Raw genomic sequence first — 16,739 nt, 5'->3', positions numbered from 1 at the left:
TTGGAGAAAGTTGTTGTGGTCGGCTGCCTCTGTTTCTGAGCCACGACTGAATCCGCAACGAGGAGGACAAAAGAGGGATTTTGTGGCACAGCAGCACGTGAGTGAAGAGCCTACAATTCTCCGAGGGGGCTGAGAGAGGGGCAGGTCCCGGGAGAGGCATCTCCAGTTGCCTTTCTGGGGAGGTCTGAGGCGGAGGAAGAACACGTCTTTCTTTCAAGGTTTGGTGTGAAGAGAAGAGCCTTACAGCCAGCTGGCCAAATGCCTACTGCAGGGAGCTTCTCTTCCAGAAACAGCATCCTAGCTGCAGCCTCGCCATAAAGAATATGTGAAAAAACAACAGGAATAGTGGGGAAGATACATGGGGATTAAGGAGGGAGAGCTGGGCTATAATTCTGATTAGCCTGTCACTTTATTCTGGTTTTTCCTTTGATCTTTTCCTGAAGTTCTCCAATGTTTTTCCATCTCCCTCTCTCACATTCACACTGTGTTTGAGAAAGCATTCCTCTCCATGGACTTCAGTGGGCTTTGGATCAAACCCTGCAATACATTTGTAGTTTGTTATTTTTTTAAACATGCTTGCTTCACAATCTTTGTGCCATGTTTTGCTTGTTCAGATGAAACGACGCAAAATTTGATCATTTGGTCTAATTCCAAGGAAGAGCTAATACTCCACCCTCGTCAGAATTAGCATGCCAGCTCAGCTTTGTAGTCCTTTAGAAAGCTGGGTTCCTCTAAGCACAGGTTTTCACTGTGTTATGGGGCCAGACACACAATACAATAAAGTGCTCACTCCTAGAGAGAGCGGCGATGACAGAAATACAGTGAACCCTTTACTTTCTCTGGAAGCTGTCTCTGAAAAAAAAACCAAACCATTTTACAGAACCTGATGTGACGGATTTAGTGTTATTTTATAGGAACATATGGATTCTGTATGATGGCTGGCTTCTAAGAATGTTTACTTTTTGTGTAGTGATCACTGTATTACTATCACTATTAATCCAGGCAAAGGAAGCTTGTGGCTCACAGTCCCTTGCCCACGAGTCCTCACCCCCAGCACATTGAAAGCATTTGCTGAGTTTCAATTTATGGCTCATCAAAGCCCCTTCAACTTTCAGCGAGGTTTGGGGTTTTTTTTTTTCTCCTGATTTAACCTAATAAGTAACCGCAAAGAAGGAGGAAGAATGACTCAGAATAAGTTTCTCTGCAGCGAACCCTCAAAGACTGTTAAGAGACCATGTTAGGTTTATTGGTCTGAAGATAAAGCTGGCATAAAGAAACAATATGCATTTCAGTGTGGTGAACAGTGAAGTTAAAAATATGCGTCAAAGAACCTTGCCCATTTATATTTACAAGGCCAGTCTAGCCTCAAACCCGTGAGTCTGAAAAAGATTTGAGGTTGAAGTGGATAACGAGTCCCTGAACCGGTGCTTTGGACAAAGACATTTAATCAATAATTACATTAGAAAAATACCATTTTTTCCCCCCAATCACTACTAAAATACTGTACACACGTTTAGAAAACAAAATTGCCTGAATCTCAGAGAAAGTAAGTGCCCACAGCTGTAACATCTTCGCCGTTTCTGTAGCTCTGCCAAGGAAACCTCACCAGCGGGGGTTAGGGAAGGCTCCAGCTCAGTAGTTCTCAAGCTAGGACTATAGTAAATACATGGGCACTTTGATACCCCTTCTTACTTTCCTTCCCCCTTCCTTTTCTTACTGGCTTTGGCATCAAAAAGCATCAAAACCCTGTAAAGCCTGTTACCTTGGACTTCAGAATAAAATGCATCCGGCCCCCAGGAACCCCAAGGGTTCATTCCCTCCCTAGTGACAGCACACTCCAAGTAGGATTCTCTAGGACATTGCCAGAAACACAAACCCACACAACAGCAAGTACCCCACAACGAGTAAGCAGGGGAACACACATCAGCGACAAGCCATTCTCGTGCCTGTAACAATTCCTCCTGACTGCGTCCGCACATCTGTCATGCTGCCTCTCTATATTTACTAGCAGCTTTATAAACATCTGGGCCACTAAGCAGATTTTCTCTTCAAAACCCGTGGCCCAAATTCTTAAGAACACATTATGGTCCCTAAAAGGACAGAGAGGACTGCTGTGTGTGTTTGTTTAAAAAGCAGAGCTGATCAGCTAAATTATGACACCTTTGCATAAGAATCAGTGGAAATCTGCCCAAATAAGAGCAAAAGAACCAAGAGATTTCTTGTTTTTCTGACCAGTAGCTGCCCTGCATTCAATACATCTTATGCTGGTTAATTCTGTCAAAAGTGTAAACAGTACAAGTTAGGGGGTCAAGCCCAGAAGGCAGCAGCTGTGTCTCCTGCCTCCTGTTACTGAAACTTTTTAATTGTTGACCCATACAGAGGAGAAGAAACTATTAGTTAAGTGTTTCTAAACCGTAGTCTTACGTTGGCTGTTGGTTTTCTGAAGAGCATCTTTTCACCTTAGAACACAGTCCAAACCAGGAAGAGACTGCACAGTGGGGTATCACGTACAGGGGCGCTTAATGAAACAAACGGCTGATGGTTGTAGAAAGACAAGTTGTGTATTTCACTTTGATCGAGAACATCCTGCGGACGTTGGAGTGGAAGGATTTCTTATATTGACAGCACGGGCTGAGAGCTCGCTCACCCGGTCCTGTTCCCTGACCTTAGCTAGCAAGTCCTAGCATCACCTTGGGCAGACTAATTATCTCCTGGTTACATTTAGGAAAATCAGGTGAATGGCTTTCCAAGGCTTTTTTTTTTTTTGGAGAATTCTCCATGATATGAAATGATTAAATCAGGATTAATGGTGTTTCTAAAAATACATTCTTGTTCAGTCACAGGTTGTTTGGCCCTACGTGGGAATCACCGGGTTAAATTACACAATGTAAGCAGGAGTTCAGTGCAGATGATCATAACAGTGCCTGCTGGACTTAATGTCCATGAATTAACTCACGAGAGGGGATAAATGCAGTGGGACAGTTTGTGGGATTACCGATTCCAGCTCCCGCCCCCTCTTTTCAAAACATTTTGTGAAGCATCTCCCAAGCCATAGCAGTTTACAGCCTGCGTTGCATCCCTGACGGAATACACCAGCGATACGTTGCTGCTTGGGTACAGGGCACTGAAAGGCAGCAAAAGGGGATACATAACTTCGTTATTCAAGAATATCTGCATTTTGGACTAGAATGGAAGGATAAGCAAATCTTCAAGATCAAAGCTGAAAATCAAGGGGGTGAGAACTGACATTTCCTGTCCCTATACAATACTTACGTAAGTAGCAGACATTTGGGACTTCTTGTGCTATTTTCTTTTTACCTTTTTTGCTTTTAAGCATCAGACATTGATCATTAGATGATGTCCAGATTAAAATCTTAAGTGACTAATGGTTCAATCCAGCAAGGCAAACCCTACTTTTTAAAATATGATACATTAGGACAGATCTTTGTCAGCAATGCAGAGTAGCCGACCTTGTCAAAAGAAACTTTTTTTTTTTTTCAGTGTGAGCTTTTAGGCTCAACCGTCTGTCAAAAATAGATCACCCAGTGCTGACTTAAGGCAGCAGTAAAGCTTCCATGCTACTTCAGTGACTGGCACTGCTCTTATTCCAACCACCCAACACAAAGAATCAACTGATTGCATTTAGGAATTTGCTGTACACCTAAAATTTATTATGCTGTCATCTCAGGAAGAAGCATTGTTGAAGAAGAATGACATAGTTCTTCCTTTATAATTTATTGTCCCAATAAAATGAAATGCCCAACCTCTAGCTCCTAGAAAACTCCACAGAGGAAATCAAATTCCAAAGATTATCCATTCTTATCAGTGGCAAATGGAGTAAAAAGTGAATCATTGCACAGGCCTTGATGCAAAATGCAAATGACCTTGGAGTGTCAATCAAACTTTAAAGATTCATGTTTCACAGCAGACATGAAGATGAGTAGTTGGAAAAGGTTGTATTGATTTGGAAGCACCCCCATACTTCTAAGTATTTTTTGTTCTAATGTGGTTTGCAGTTGTTCCAGGATGCAAGGAGGAGTCTACCCAGGGCAGCTATGATCTAAATAAGGGAGATGCACAGTTGCACGCCAATGACTGCTGTCACATGAGTGACAACGCAGAAAATCCAATCTGGCATTTGCTTTGAGTTCAGCACACATTAGAAAGCCAGCTCCCAAGGAAGTGCATGATACCAAGGTATGATCTTGCATGGAGTGGGGGGAGAACTCTCAGAAAACCCATCAGGGCACACAACTGCTCTGCAGACTCAGGGCACCACTCCACCACCACGGCTATGGCAAGAAATCAGGTAAAAGGGCAACAGATTCTGAAGAGCCTTGGGCCCACGGGCAGAGCCATGAGTGAATGCGAGGGTGGTTTGCCCTAAGCCCTCCCATCCATGAAGCTCGCTGCGGAGGCGTAGGTTTGCCAGGACCTAGGAGGACCGGACTCCCCTTCCCACGGTTAGCGCTGCTTGACGGGGCAGGCACATTGCGTCACTCGATGGGGAAGTGGCGGCACCACCGAGCAGCATCTCCCATCGCTCCATCAGGCAATGGTGTACTTCATGAACACCGAAGCGCAAAGCGCCATAACTCCTGATATGGATTTTACTATTTCATTCAAAAGTGAGGAAAGTAAGACACAGAAACTCAACAGCCTTAAAATTTTCCTGTGCTTCACAGTGTCAAAGAGTTTTGAAGAAAAAAAATCAATGCCAGAAATTTGAAATCCCACCACCTATTAGATCCAAGTCCACACCAGTGCTATAAGAGAAAGCCGAAGGCTATTCAGCTGAGTGAATAGGGAATACAATTTTCAGGAGTCCTTAGAGGAGATGCAGAAATCAATAGCATCATCCTAACTTTGCCACTAATTTGCTATGGTTAGGTCACTTAAACTCTCCATTCTCCCTTATTCCTGCTGATAAAGTGAAGACAATTCTAATGACTGCTCTTACTACAGAAATACTGGAGGATTTAATGAGCTAATGTTTTTCCAACACTGGGAGTATGTAAAATACTTGGCAAGTGCCGAATGTTATCACCAGTGCTGGAGCAGTGGTAGATAGTGAGTGTGCCAGCACTTATAGCTATAGGAGATAGTAAAAAGCTGATTCATCAGAGATGGAACCAAAATTGAAATAGGTTCAATCTTTACAAGCTAGTTATGGTATCGTGATTGCATGTGCCAGCACTTGCTTAAAACCCCAGACATTGTGGAGTCACACAAGCTATTTGCTGCTTTTCACAATCAAGAGAGCAACTCCCTCATCTCCACAAACACATCTCACTGTTGCTCCTGCTGGTTCTTCACGTACAACTTGCCATTATGTATTTTTAAATCTCTATGCCAGAGACAATGAATTAGTTCAAATGTCTTACGAGGAGAGATTTACAGACTTGGTTGATAAATGGGCTGGTTTTCCATGGCAGATTAACAGATGAAAGCTACCAAAACCAATTATAAAGCGTAGGGTAAGAAACTCAGGCAGTATAAAAGTAACTTCAGTTGGCCTAGGATGACGTATACTTTGAGGGTCTGGCCATAAACTAAGAGGAAGCTTGCCAACAGAGTTTTTCCTCAGCAACTGTCTATCTTACAGAAGCCAGTGCAATCCCAAGTAATTTCCTCTATTAAACCCTCTCTTCCAGCTCAGGAGTTCCCTCCTTTTACAGCAGCACTGGGAAAACGTGCCCGACAGCATCAGACCCATCTATAAAAGTAATTTAACCACCCAGATCCATGATTGGTATTTCAATTTGTGCACTGTCCTTATCAAAGAAGCTTGAGACCCAGCTACGATTCATAAGGAAACACATTTTTCAAAGCCATCTGAGCTGACACGTTTACCAAAGAACACTGACTCACTGAAATCAAGATCCTCTTCAGCAATAAAAGCCATGGAGAAAATAGGCTTTGTGTCTTGCCCAGGACGTCAGTGGGCTTCACTCAACGATGAGACACACACTGGTCACCAGCAGCCTAAACTCACAGCACAGCGGGTACCAGCAGTTAGTCTTGCCCTTGTAGATACCTTAATGTGTTCATGATTTTGCTCATTTCATCGATTCCATTAAGATCAGACTATGCGCATCGGTAAACATACGCATTTGGTCAAATAAGCTTTTATGATAAGATTACTCCCTGCACTGCAGTTTGCAAAACAGCACTGCTACCAGAACGTGCAGCTCTGTGCCATCAGCTGCTATATATCTATTCATCCATTTTACCAGACCTTTGCTCGCTGTGCTTGTACCTGCGCTCAGTTTGAATTGATCGTGCATCATTAATATCCCTACGGCTGAAATCCCTTACGTGTTTGCAGGGATTTAAAAAATATAAGCATTAGTTGGAGAAAGGTGCGGTTGGTATGTTGGAGGTCTTTCCTTCCCTACACGCACACCTGATGCTTTTATCCAGCACACCTTGAAACACACCATTTGCTCGCCCCAACGCAAATCCACTTTTACCTGTCGTACATGCTCGTGTATTTGCATACCCCAGGCCTGGCCTGGATCCTTCCCCTCCTGCCTGCCGCCTCCTTCACCTGGCCCTCTGCCGTCACCCCCAATACATGCGTGCACACAGACATTACCTTTCTTCTTGGTACCCCTGTCATAACACGCAGGCCCCCGTGACGGCAACTGTCAGGAGAAGGTGCCCCAGACACAGACAGAAATAGATGCTAGTGCTGCTCTGCTGCCAGAGCATGGCCCACGCTTATGGTTTGGGTTGCGGTCACTAAGGAGCCCAGCAGAACAATTTCTTATTACTATTATTATTACTCACTTCATTGTAGCATTTAATTTCATTAGGTTGATAGCTTTCACAGAAAAATGTAGTGCTAAATGTAGATGAGAAAAAATACATAGTACATACAGAAAACATATCCTATAGGAACCTTTCAGCATCATTTCCAGGTACGATATTCTTCTGATTATAAACCAACCCCTCCATATCGCCATCTGGGCAGGGTGACATGACATAAGCCCAATGTAGTAACAACAAGGAGTTGATCTGCTCCCATCTTTCCTGCCACCAGCTGCATGAGAGTCATTTACTTAAAAGCAACTTTGGAATACAAGTATCTTGACCTCAAGTACTTTGAGCCACCTCCAGGCAATGCCCTCGCAGGGTCAGGTAAGAATAGCCCCATTTCCACCATGACATGAGGAATAATGTTATTTGATCTCAGTCTTTTTATCTTTTGTAATGTTTTTGTCTCTTTTGCCTACTTCTCCTGTTACCTGGTGTGCAATATGCCCCTTAAGAGATCCAGGGTGCATTGTCTGAGGGAAATAGCAATTAATTATTAAACTTGTCTCTACAACAGCCTTCCAGCTGTTGTGACAATCTGTAAGCTAAGCACTGATGTTTATCGCTATAACACAGCACTACTGCATGAAACATGGCAGACAAACTGCTGCACAAGCCTTTTTATGGTTTTATTTTTCTTTTTTTGAATTGCCCTACAGTGGAAAAGCGCCTTTTTTGCAGAAAAAATAGAATTGGTCTGTGGTTAAATCCTCCCTTTTGTCCACTTCTGGGCAGGCATGTGTCACCGTGCAAAACCTCACACTGATTTGAGTACCGTGCTTACCACCTGTGCTGTGTAAGCAGTCAGGAGCTGGAAACCTTGAGCCAGGTTTAGATCCGTTACCTGCCATTTGCAGGCCAGTTGATTTCTTGCAGGGTTACGCCTACACCTCCTCCGGCTACTTTTAAGGTTGTCCCTGGAAGGGGAATGGGGTGGGCAAAGGCTGAGGATCTGCTGCCAGCAAAAAACACACCCCAAAATGGTGGGGTAAGATTTTTGTGCCCTGTAGGTGTCAGATGATCATTTGGTGATTAAATCTCCTGAGATTCACAGGCCAGGAGAGCAGGCAGCCGGAGACAATGGCTAAAACTCAACTGCACTATGTCAGTTCGGTGGACCCTGGTGATACAGCACCACAGTTGTCTTTCATTCCTAGCAAGAATGATTAAGAAAGCTGCAATGTCCTTTTGAGCCCTATCTTGCCACCATTTGAAATGAAACACGCAAAATTAGTGTATTACAACCGAACAAGATTTTACAAGGCTTTGGTGGAGAAATCTATGGAGAAGCGCCAAAGCCAGCAGGATTACGGAAGGGTGCTGCCCTGAAAATAGCTTTGTGGATGGGAAACATTCATTAGTGCATTCTGCCTTTATTGCTAGTATTATTATTATTTCATGGTCTGTAGTAACACAGTAAAACACCCTCTCAGGCATCTAAAGTTATTGTCCCAATCCCTGTCCCATAAAAACGCGAGAAATTCAGCAAGCACTGTAACACAAGAGGCCAGGTTTCTTACGTCTTGTGGTCATTTGCAGGTACAAACTGAGGCACTTTTTTGACACTTATTAATGCATGTCCCTTATGAATTGTTTGGTGCCTAATCAGATGCAAATTTACCTGCGACCTCTTTCTGGGACATGACTTCAGGGTTCCTCTCTGCTCCAGCTAACTGCCTACTTGCACAAAACTTGTAGGAATTCAATTAGCTTTGAGTCTGCTCTCCATCAGCCAAATCAAATCAACCAGTATATTCAATAGTTAATCTCAGGACATACAGAGCATGATCACCTAAGCCTCATTTCCTGAGGAAACCAGACTTGCAGTTCCTAAGAGCTAATTACTTGCAGTGGATGCACAAAATAAATGCGAAGATAGGAAGAAAAGAAGGTGGCAGAAAGGCTGAAGATGGGTAATAAGAAACCAAGCATACTGTTGTGAAAGAAAATTAACTTTCTTGAATGTGTGTGTGATGGGAGACATCTAGGATCTCACCATCCCTCGTGGGTGCGTACTGGTGGTTTGGATGGAAAGAAAACCCGGATTAAAAGAAACAAGCTAACTCTGTGGTGTGTTTTGGCTGTTGTGGGTCTAGTGAGAAGCAGCAGACTACAGGTGTTGGTGGCAGGATATGTAGACCACAATGACAAAGAAGGGCAGGAGAGAGTACAAGGGAATACCAGGTTCTGTGGAGCTAGGACTACTCACCAGTTCCACTGTTCTGTGGAGCTAGGACTACTCACCGGTTCCACTGTCTCATGAGGCAAAGTCAAGTTTTACATTTGGTCATTTGGAGACAAGCCTGGAATAGATAAATGTTAGAATTATTAGCTGAAGCTGTGAGTAATTGGACATACGCTCTGCCTCTAGAAAGCCTTCCACTCTTCCTCTACCTGCATCAAGAGCAGGAGATGACAGCCTTATCAGCTCTCTCCATTTTCCAGCCTTCTGCTGGCAGAGCTACCTTGTTCCAGGAGGTTTTTTCCACTGACTAAGCCTGGTGTGTTAAGGCCCATGAAGGCTTTAAAGCTACTTACAGATTGCAAAGTGACCTTTTTTAGACTTCAGACTCTGAGACTGACTCATGTGAATGGAGAGACCCTGAACAGAGATCAAATTCTCTTTCATATTTCTAAACTGTCACACAGTCATTAGTTATAAATAATAAATGTCACATGGCTTGCAGAATATATATCCAACCTATTTAAGAATACTCAATGCTTGTGCTAAACTTTTTATCTTAAAATATTTTGGGTCTCAATCAGTGTTTTCAGCCCTTGACCTCAAAACCACCTATGAGAGGGAAGGAGAAAGGTAAATACCATACATTATACTCTTCAACGGGAAGACAAGAGACAGGGTAAGCTAAAGACAGATCTCGGACAAGAACCCAGGAGGAACAAGGATGGACTCATGCACACAGCAGCCATTGTGGTTGCCATGCTTTGCAGAAAGGCTCTGCTTGCCAGCTGCTGGTTGCCAGACACCAGGCAGGAATATTTACCTTGCAATTTCCATCCTTACCATCTGGCCCACAGCTCCGCTCCCAGCCTGCAGGAAAGGCAGGACCGGAGGCAGAGCGGGTCCCCGCTCTTCCCAGCTGATCCCCACCGCTGATCGCCGTGCCAGGCTGCAGGGCAGGCCGGGGATAGATAGCTCAGCTCCGTGTGAACACAACACGATTCCTCTCTCCTCATCCAGTTCACTAAACTCACATTTCCTACGCCTCTGCTGCTGCCACTCAGGCTAAACCATCGTCTTGGTAATGGCTGAGTTTGTTTGCTTTCTTTCAGGATGTTTATTTAATATCTCTTCACTAATGAGTCAGGCTTTTTCTATGATCCACAAGACATCAATATTGCATGTGCTCAGGGACCTGAAGCACATATACTAAGCTCTGCGTATTTCAAACGGCAAGTGTTTTGTTAACAACAACAACTAAACAAGCTAGGGAGCAGCCTGAACTCCTAGAGTCAAAGCGAGATCAAAGCGCGCTAAGGTTAATTGGCAAAATGCCACAGGAGCCATTCTGCAGTCAGAATTTATGATTTACAAGCATATCAGTAAAAGACTGCTTTAATCGCTAGATTATGCTAAGTACTTGCAAATTTTAATACAGTAAACCATTATTTTTTTTCTACTTTAGCACAGAAAACCCTTCCCTTCTTAAATATAGAAACACATAATCAAATTCCTATGAAAGGCTTCCCCCCCCCCCCAAGAAAAGCATTAATATTATAAATAACACCACAGATATCTCTGAGAAATAGATGCAGGAGGATGGAGGCTAAAGGGAAGGGGGGGAAGAATTCACCTCTTTTCTCTCCCCCTTCTGTTTCATGCTTCCCATAACTGTTTGCCTGGAGCCACTCGCCCCATTTCCCTGGGCTGCCCTCTGGGTTATTTCCTCCTCTTCCTCTGAGGAAAGAGCTATTGCCCTGTGCTGACCCACAGCTTGGAGACCCTGGGGTGGTCCTCCGAGCACAGAAGACACCCTCCCCAGTAGCCCTGTGTACCCCGCTTGCCAAAATGAAGTGGGAGGGTTGTTGAGGAGCCCCCCAGCTGCATGTCCCCACTGCCACCATCACACCACACAGAGGGGACCCCCACAGCAGGAGCAAGGCAGCGAGCCTGGCTCAAAGCCTGCTGAAAATGGTATGTTAAATATCCTGCTGTGCGCTTAAATGGTATTTATAGACACCATCAATCACACAGGTCCTAAATGCATTAAACTGAGGTACACTTAAAGACCAGTGTTCTTCCAGACTCCTAAAAACAGCTCAGAAAAATGAAATCATTATAGCCCTCACCTAAATCTCATGGATTCAAGCAAGTCTCTGATGCCCAGGAGGGCTTGGTTTACGCTCAGCCCCAGCCCCACTGCTGGTGTCCATCACAGAGGCAACAGGGAGCAAGCTCAGGTTGGCCTTTTGAGTTACAACAAGGAGGCCTGACAGTACCCTTACCTTCAAAAAAATCAAGATTCAGCAGGGCAACATCAGTACAGAACTAGCGCAGAATAAGTTAGAATCAGCCTCAAAACCCACAGAAGCGATAAAAAACAAAACAGAGCACAAAGGACACAGCCCCAACTCCAAGCCCAAGTGAACAACTGACCTCTTGCACCGCTTTTAAACTCTGGCCCTGCGGCTCTGGCCATAATTGGGCACAGCTGGGCTCCCCCACCTCCAGCCGGGGCCAAGCCTGAAGCACCAAATAGAAAACATATGTGAACTACAGACCTTGCTAAACGAGCCATAAGCAGCGTTTTTCATTCCTGATGTGGTGGCATTTTAGGCAGTGTTAGAGTGTTTGCAGGAGTGCAGTTTCTTGGATGAACGCTTGCTTTTTTGGTCATCTGAATGTAATTTATGCAGCTGTAGCTGCAGATGTGCCACAGCCTAGGACATAGGGGTAGCAGCAGGCAGGACTGGTATGCTAACTGTGGGATAGGCACAGCACCTCCGTAGCCAGTGGATATAGGTATTGTTATCCTGATTTTAAGACTTAAGTCTAAAATGACTTATTTAACCTCTTGAGTGTGGGTTTCCCTGGCTACCCATGTTTTTGTTTGCATTTACCAATGCATCAGCGATGCTTGCAAAAGTAAGGTATTACTTGCAAGCCATTCTCAAGAGAAACAGCATTTTACATTCTAAGTTTTACTAGAGCAATGGTGCTAGAAGCAGAAATGAGGCATAAGTTAGCATGACTCGTTGCAGGAATGCTGCTGCTTATTGCCTGCATAACTAACCTACAAGGGCAGAGGAATATTAAGCACCGCGTAGTCCACTGGTTTGCTGACGCATGCAAAACCTCCACTGCAAATTTAAGCAATGTCTATACCTATCGTGCAACAGGGTAAGCTGTGATGCACTTCGCTTTTTCCTCATTACTGTAATTAGGGACTATCTCTCCCTTCCTCCTTTTTTTTTTTTTTTTTTTTTTGTGTGTGCGCACGTGTTAACTGTTCTGCAGAAAGTCAACCCACAGGCAGCTTTCTTCTGCAAACAAATCCAATTAGTTAAGATTGTGGACAGATTAAGATTTAAGACACCGTAGAGGTGCCTGGATGGAAATCCTTAAGGTTGGTTAGTTCTTACTCAAAAACACACAAACAGGAATGGAGAATAGCAGCACATTTAACTTGGGCACTTGTGGGTGGAGAATTAAAGGTCCCTCCTTTATTATCACCCTTGGAAAAGGGAGGGCCAGATAAGCCAGGATATGACCCATTACGGGCAAGGACAGGTATGTAGGTCACTGTGTCGTATGGAAAGACGCAGAGCAGAACCTGAGCAGCAACCTGCATGCAGTGGCCCCGCTGAAAGAAGAAACTGGGGACACCTTTAAAAAGAGCTCTGGCCAAGGATCAGGGAGCAGCGAGAGGCCCCCAGTCCAAAGGAAAACACAGTGCCCAGCTTTCTTCCTCCTCTGGATGGACAGATGGCCGTCTTCGCTGCTGTCAGGAGGTAGCTGATGAAAAAACCTTTGATGAAGAATTCCTAGGATTTTGTAGGGCCAAAACCAGGGAAGGCAAACAGATGCAGGGGGTACGCAGACAGCTCCATGTACAGCGTGAGTGACGACTACTGCTTGGTCCCACTCTTCCTTGTGTTGCTTCATCCAGAAAAACAGAGTCAAAGAAAAGAGAAGGGAACAAAGATTTCTCTCCTAAGGCATAAAACACAAACGAGGCAGACAGCAGGGTGGATACAAAGGTTTCAGACATTCATTTCTGGGAACGGGTTAGGAGAGATCTGAATCCAGCTTCAGCAGGGTGAGTCATCAGCTAGTCTGCAGCTCCGGCTGAATAGCTGCTATAGCTCTTGGAAATAAAAGTTGCCAGCATATAAATAAAGTGGGCACGGTAGACTTAGAATGATTGCATGAGATCATCCTGGAGGATCAGCTGCCCAGCAGGAGTCAGTGAGGGTCAGAAATGCTGACAGCCACTTCTCCACTGCTTTCTAGTGATGACTATTTAGATCCATGTGACTCCAGAAGGCACCACAGTTGTCACCTGCCAGGCAGTTCCCTTGATTATATGGTGTCACAGAGCAATAATATATGGCTATTTCCCTGGACCATGAGGTAGGTATTTCAGGACACAGTATTTTAAATAAGCGTTTATACAGTAACAGCTCGCTGCGATGGAGTCAAGTGTTTCTGAGGTTACTTGGTGTCACAGAGAAACAGAACGTGAAACCACCTGAGCTCCCTAACCTCTGGCCTGGGTACCACAGGGTGCCACAGACCCCACGGAGGTGGCAAGAGCTCAGCGCAGCAGCAGGAGCTGCTCTGGGTGCTAGCACCCCACATGTTGGCAACCTTTGATCTAAACCACTTGAATATTGAGGGAGAACCGTAACACTGCAAACATCTAGATGATCTTTGAGGTCCCTTCCAACCCAAACCATGTCAATTGCATCAGGCCGTCTGCCATCATCAGGGTGGTATTATTATACCCAGTACTTCTGCCACTACCAGCTCTGAGCAAAATGGTACCAGTATATCAGGAATATTTGCTACCAATAGGGCTAACTAGAGGATAAGACCTCTCTTGTGTGAATGGTGAGTTTGAAATATGTCTTCTTCTCACAATGGCATAAAATCTGAACATTGCAAAGCCCCCAAAAATAATCATTTAGGACTGATCATAATGCAGAAGGATTTTTTTTTTTAATCTGCCTGTGGAGTTTTTGTATTGTTATGAAAACAAACATTTCACATGGAAAAAGGAAATGCTCTATTCCAAAACAATCCCCAAAAGTAAAAGCAGGACACTTCACCACCATCCAAAATTTGCGAAACAAATTTCTGTGGAACTGCATTTTTTTTACTGGCCTGCAGTGGCTGTAATTTGTTATTGTTTTTCTGTCCAATTCTAATCAGTATAGCAATATCCAATAAGGGTGTGCTGAAAAATGATATCACATTATATCAGCAAAAATCTATTTATAATGTATTTGTAATGATAAAAGAATGAGGTCACTAAACGTAGTTTATTTCACCCCAGGAGCTAATATGGGAGAGTGGCAGAAGGCTGGTGGGCGCCAGTTGAGCCTATGCTAGAACTGCAGGAAGAGCTATACCATCAAATTGAGGGGCAGATGGGTCATTTGGAGCAACTTTGTATTTTAAAATGGCTGGGCAAGTGGCAGGTTGAGAGAGGCCAGGAAAACAAAACCAAGGCTCCAGTATTAGCAAGTCAAATTGTGAACTGACGTCAGGAACGCTGTGATGATTATATCATGAATTTCACAATATTTGGTGCTGTTTTCTACAGCCCTTGCTCCTGCAACTCTGTAATTACATGAAAATTGCTATTCTTGTTTCCAGCCCTGAAAGTTTAAAAAACATTAACCAAGCACTCCAAGTGAAGAAAGTAAATAAAAAAGCACATCAAACTAATTATTAAAACCCCCAAGACTCTCAGGGTTTTCCAGCAGACAGCTCATGACGTGTGATGGTCTGAGTTGAGCTGATAGCTGCTGGCCGCTCAACTGGAGAAAATTTGGGTTTCTTGAGGGAGAGGTGACTAAGAGAGAGTATCTGTTTTTAAAAGATAAGAGACTAAAATATGGTGGCTGTGTGGTTGGTAGGAAGGAATAGCTGCAGTGTTCATGGGGGGGTTTGTGTGTGAGAGATGGAGCTAGGAGAAAGACTAACAGTGGATCCTAGCTAAATCTTTAATGATCATCTTCACAGTTGCTCCCTATCTCTTCGTCTGTGTTTCTTACATACCACTACAGAAGTTTTCAAACACCTGGGAAATGCATCACTACCTAGGATACGTATACACATATACATACGTGTAGATATACATGTCTACATGTGTGTGTGTGTGTGTGTTTTAAATGCCTCCAAGCCTTTAGCCACCTAAGGGCTTGTAAGAAGCAACAGCCGCAACATGCAAGAGTTACGAAGTAAGAGCGTAGCTGCCACAAATCCGTCTCTAATCCTCCTTTAATTACACGGACGAGCGGGGCCTTAACGCTGAGACAGCTCCACACTGCAGTGTGCTCCAGCAAGCATAAAGGAAGCAGCAGCACCTGATGACGCAGGACTGTACAGTACAGGGGGTGAAGCGAAGGCTATAATTAGGAAACCACTTTGTTGTGAAGCAGGCGGTCTAATGAAAGCAGCTGATGGGACCAGCTGACTGCATCTATATTGACAATAGCCTGCTAGCATCATTAGTATCTGTCGTCTTTTTTTCTCCCCTTTCCAGCACATCTCTGAATGCGTAGAGCGAGGTAATCTCCCCGCACCATAAAGACCAAAATCCTTAGTTAAATTTCTTTACTGAGATCTGCCCAAACTCACGCATTATGATAGCCACTATGCCGGGGGAGGGGAGAATATCACCTCTGGGCACACCTATGGCAAACAGACAGGAAAGGATGGCTGCATCCTACTCTTGCTTCACTCATGCTCCCTCATGTGTGAAGGACACAAAGGAAATACAGAAAATACCACTAGGCAGTAGTAGATGCAGAGGAGTAGACTAGGCTAAATTCCAGCAGAAAGTTAGGTAACAACAAATGCAAGGCACTTACACAGAGCTCTTCTCCACGGAGCTCAAAATGCTCTTACACACTTCGGTGAAGTCATCACTCCCAGCTCTTGTGAGAAGGGCTCAAAGTCCTGTTGTCCATCCAGGAAGACTGGGGTAGAGGAAGAGAGCAAGGTGCTTGTTCGAGGCCTGACACACGAACAGAAAATGAGTCTGCTGGTTTTCAATGCTTAGTTCTGAAAAATTTAGCTTACATGCCTGAAAAAGACCTTTGGAGGTCCCTAACCCATCTGTCCATCCCTCATGTCTGGTAACCTATACCTCCCCCTCTCCTCCCCCCCAAGTATTTTGCACAGTTTGGTTTGGAGAAGCTAGTAACTTCTCTGTGTATGCTGACTGGACTAGCCGCTTGCTTTTCAGCTTAGCTGTTAATACAAGTGGAAATACGTACAGGAAGAAGCTTGCCCTTTTGCTGCCCTTGATGCACCTAGCCTGAGCCTACAGGATTTTGGATCTCCAGGGCTCTCCGTCTAGCAGCTCATAAAAGCATTCCGAATTTACTACTCTTTTAACCAGCAAAGAAAATAAATCTTCCTTGCCATAAATGCTAATGTTGGTGCACTGAGAAATTCAAAGGGCGGCTGCAGAGAGAAACATTCCCCATGCGATGATTAAAGTGCCAGTTCATGAAAGCTGACGTCAGTGCATGCTTTCAGGGTGGCAGAGCTCTTTGCATTTATCCTCTCCTTGTTTGTGCTCCATCTGGATGGGCTCCAGTGGAAAAAAAAGAGAGAAAAGGAGAAGCTAATGCCTTTCTAATACATTTCTGAATTCCTTCGGTTTCACACAGGGAGCAGGCTCTGAAGCACCTAACTTGCTTGCCCAGTTCAATGAGATAAA

General features: G+C 44.3%; 1 long non-coding RNA gene across 1 annotated transcript in view; it reads right to left on the bottom strand.

Annotated features, from left to right (window-relative positions):
- Window positions 1-16,488, bottom strand: part of LOC129205103 (uncharacterized) — a 32,260-nt gene extending 15,772 nt beyond the window's left edge. Inside the window, exons 1-3 of the long non-coding RNA XR_008576612.1 lie at window positions 16,291-16,488; window positions 15,883-16,028; window positions 9,029-9,122 (exon numbers count right to left, since the gene is read on the bottom strand). This is a non-coding gene — a long non-coding RNA (uncharacterized LOC129205103). The remainder of the gene's footprint in view (window positions 1-9,028; window positions 9,123-15,882; window positions 16,029-16,290) is intronic.
- Between the last annotated feature and the right edge of the window lie 251 nt (window positions 16,489-16,739).

This window comes from Grus americana, chromosome 3, assembly GCF_028858705.1.
Source record: "Grus americana isolate bGruAme1 chromosome 3, bGruAme1.mat, whole genome shotgun sequence".
Lineage (NCBI taxonomy): Eukaryota > Metazoa > Chordata > Aves > Gruiformes > Gruidae > Grus > Grus americana.
This window is presented reverse-complemented; position numbering and strand designations above follow the sequence as displayed.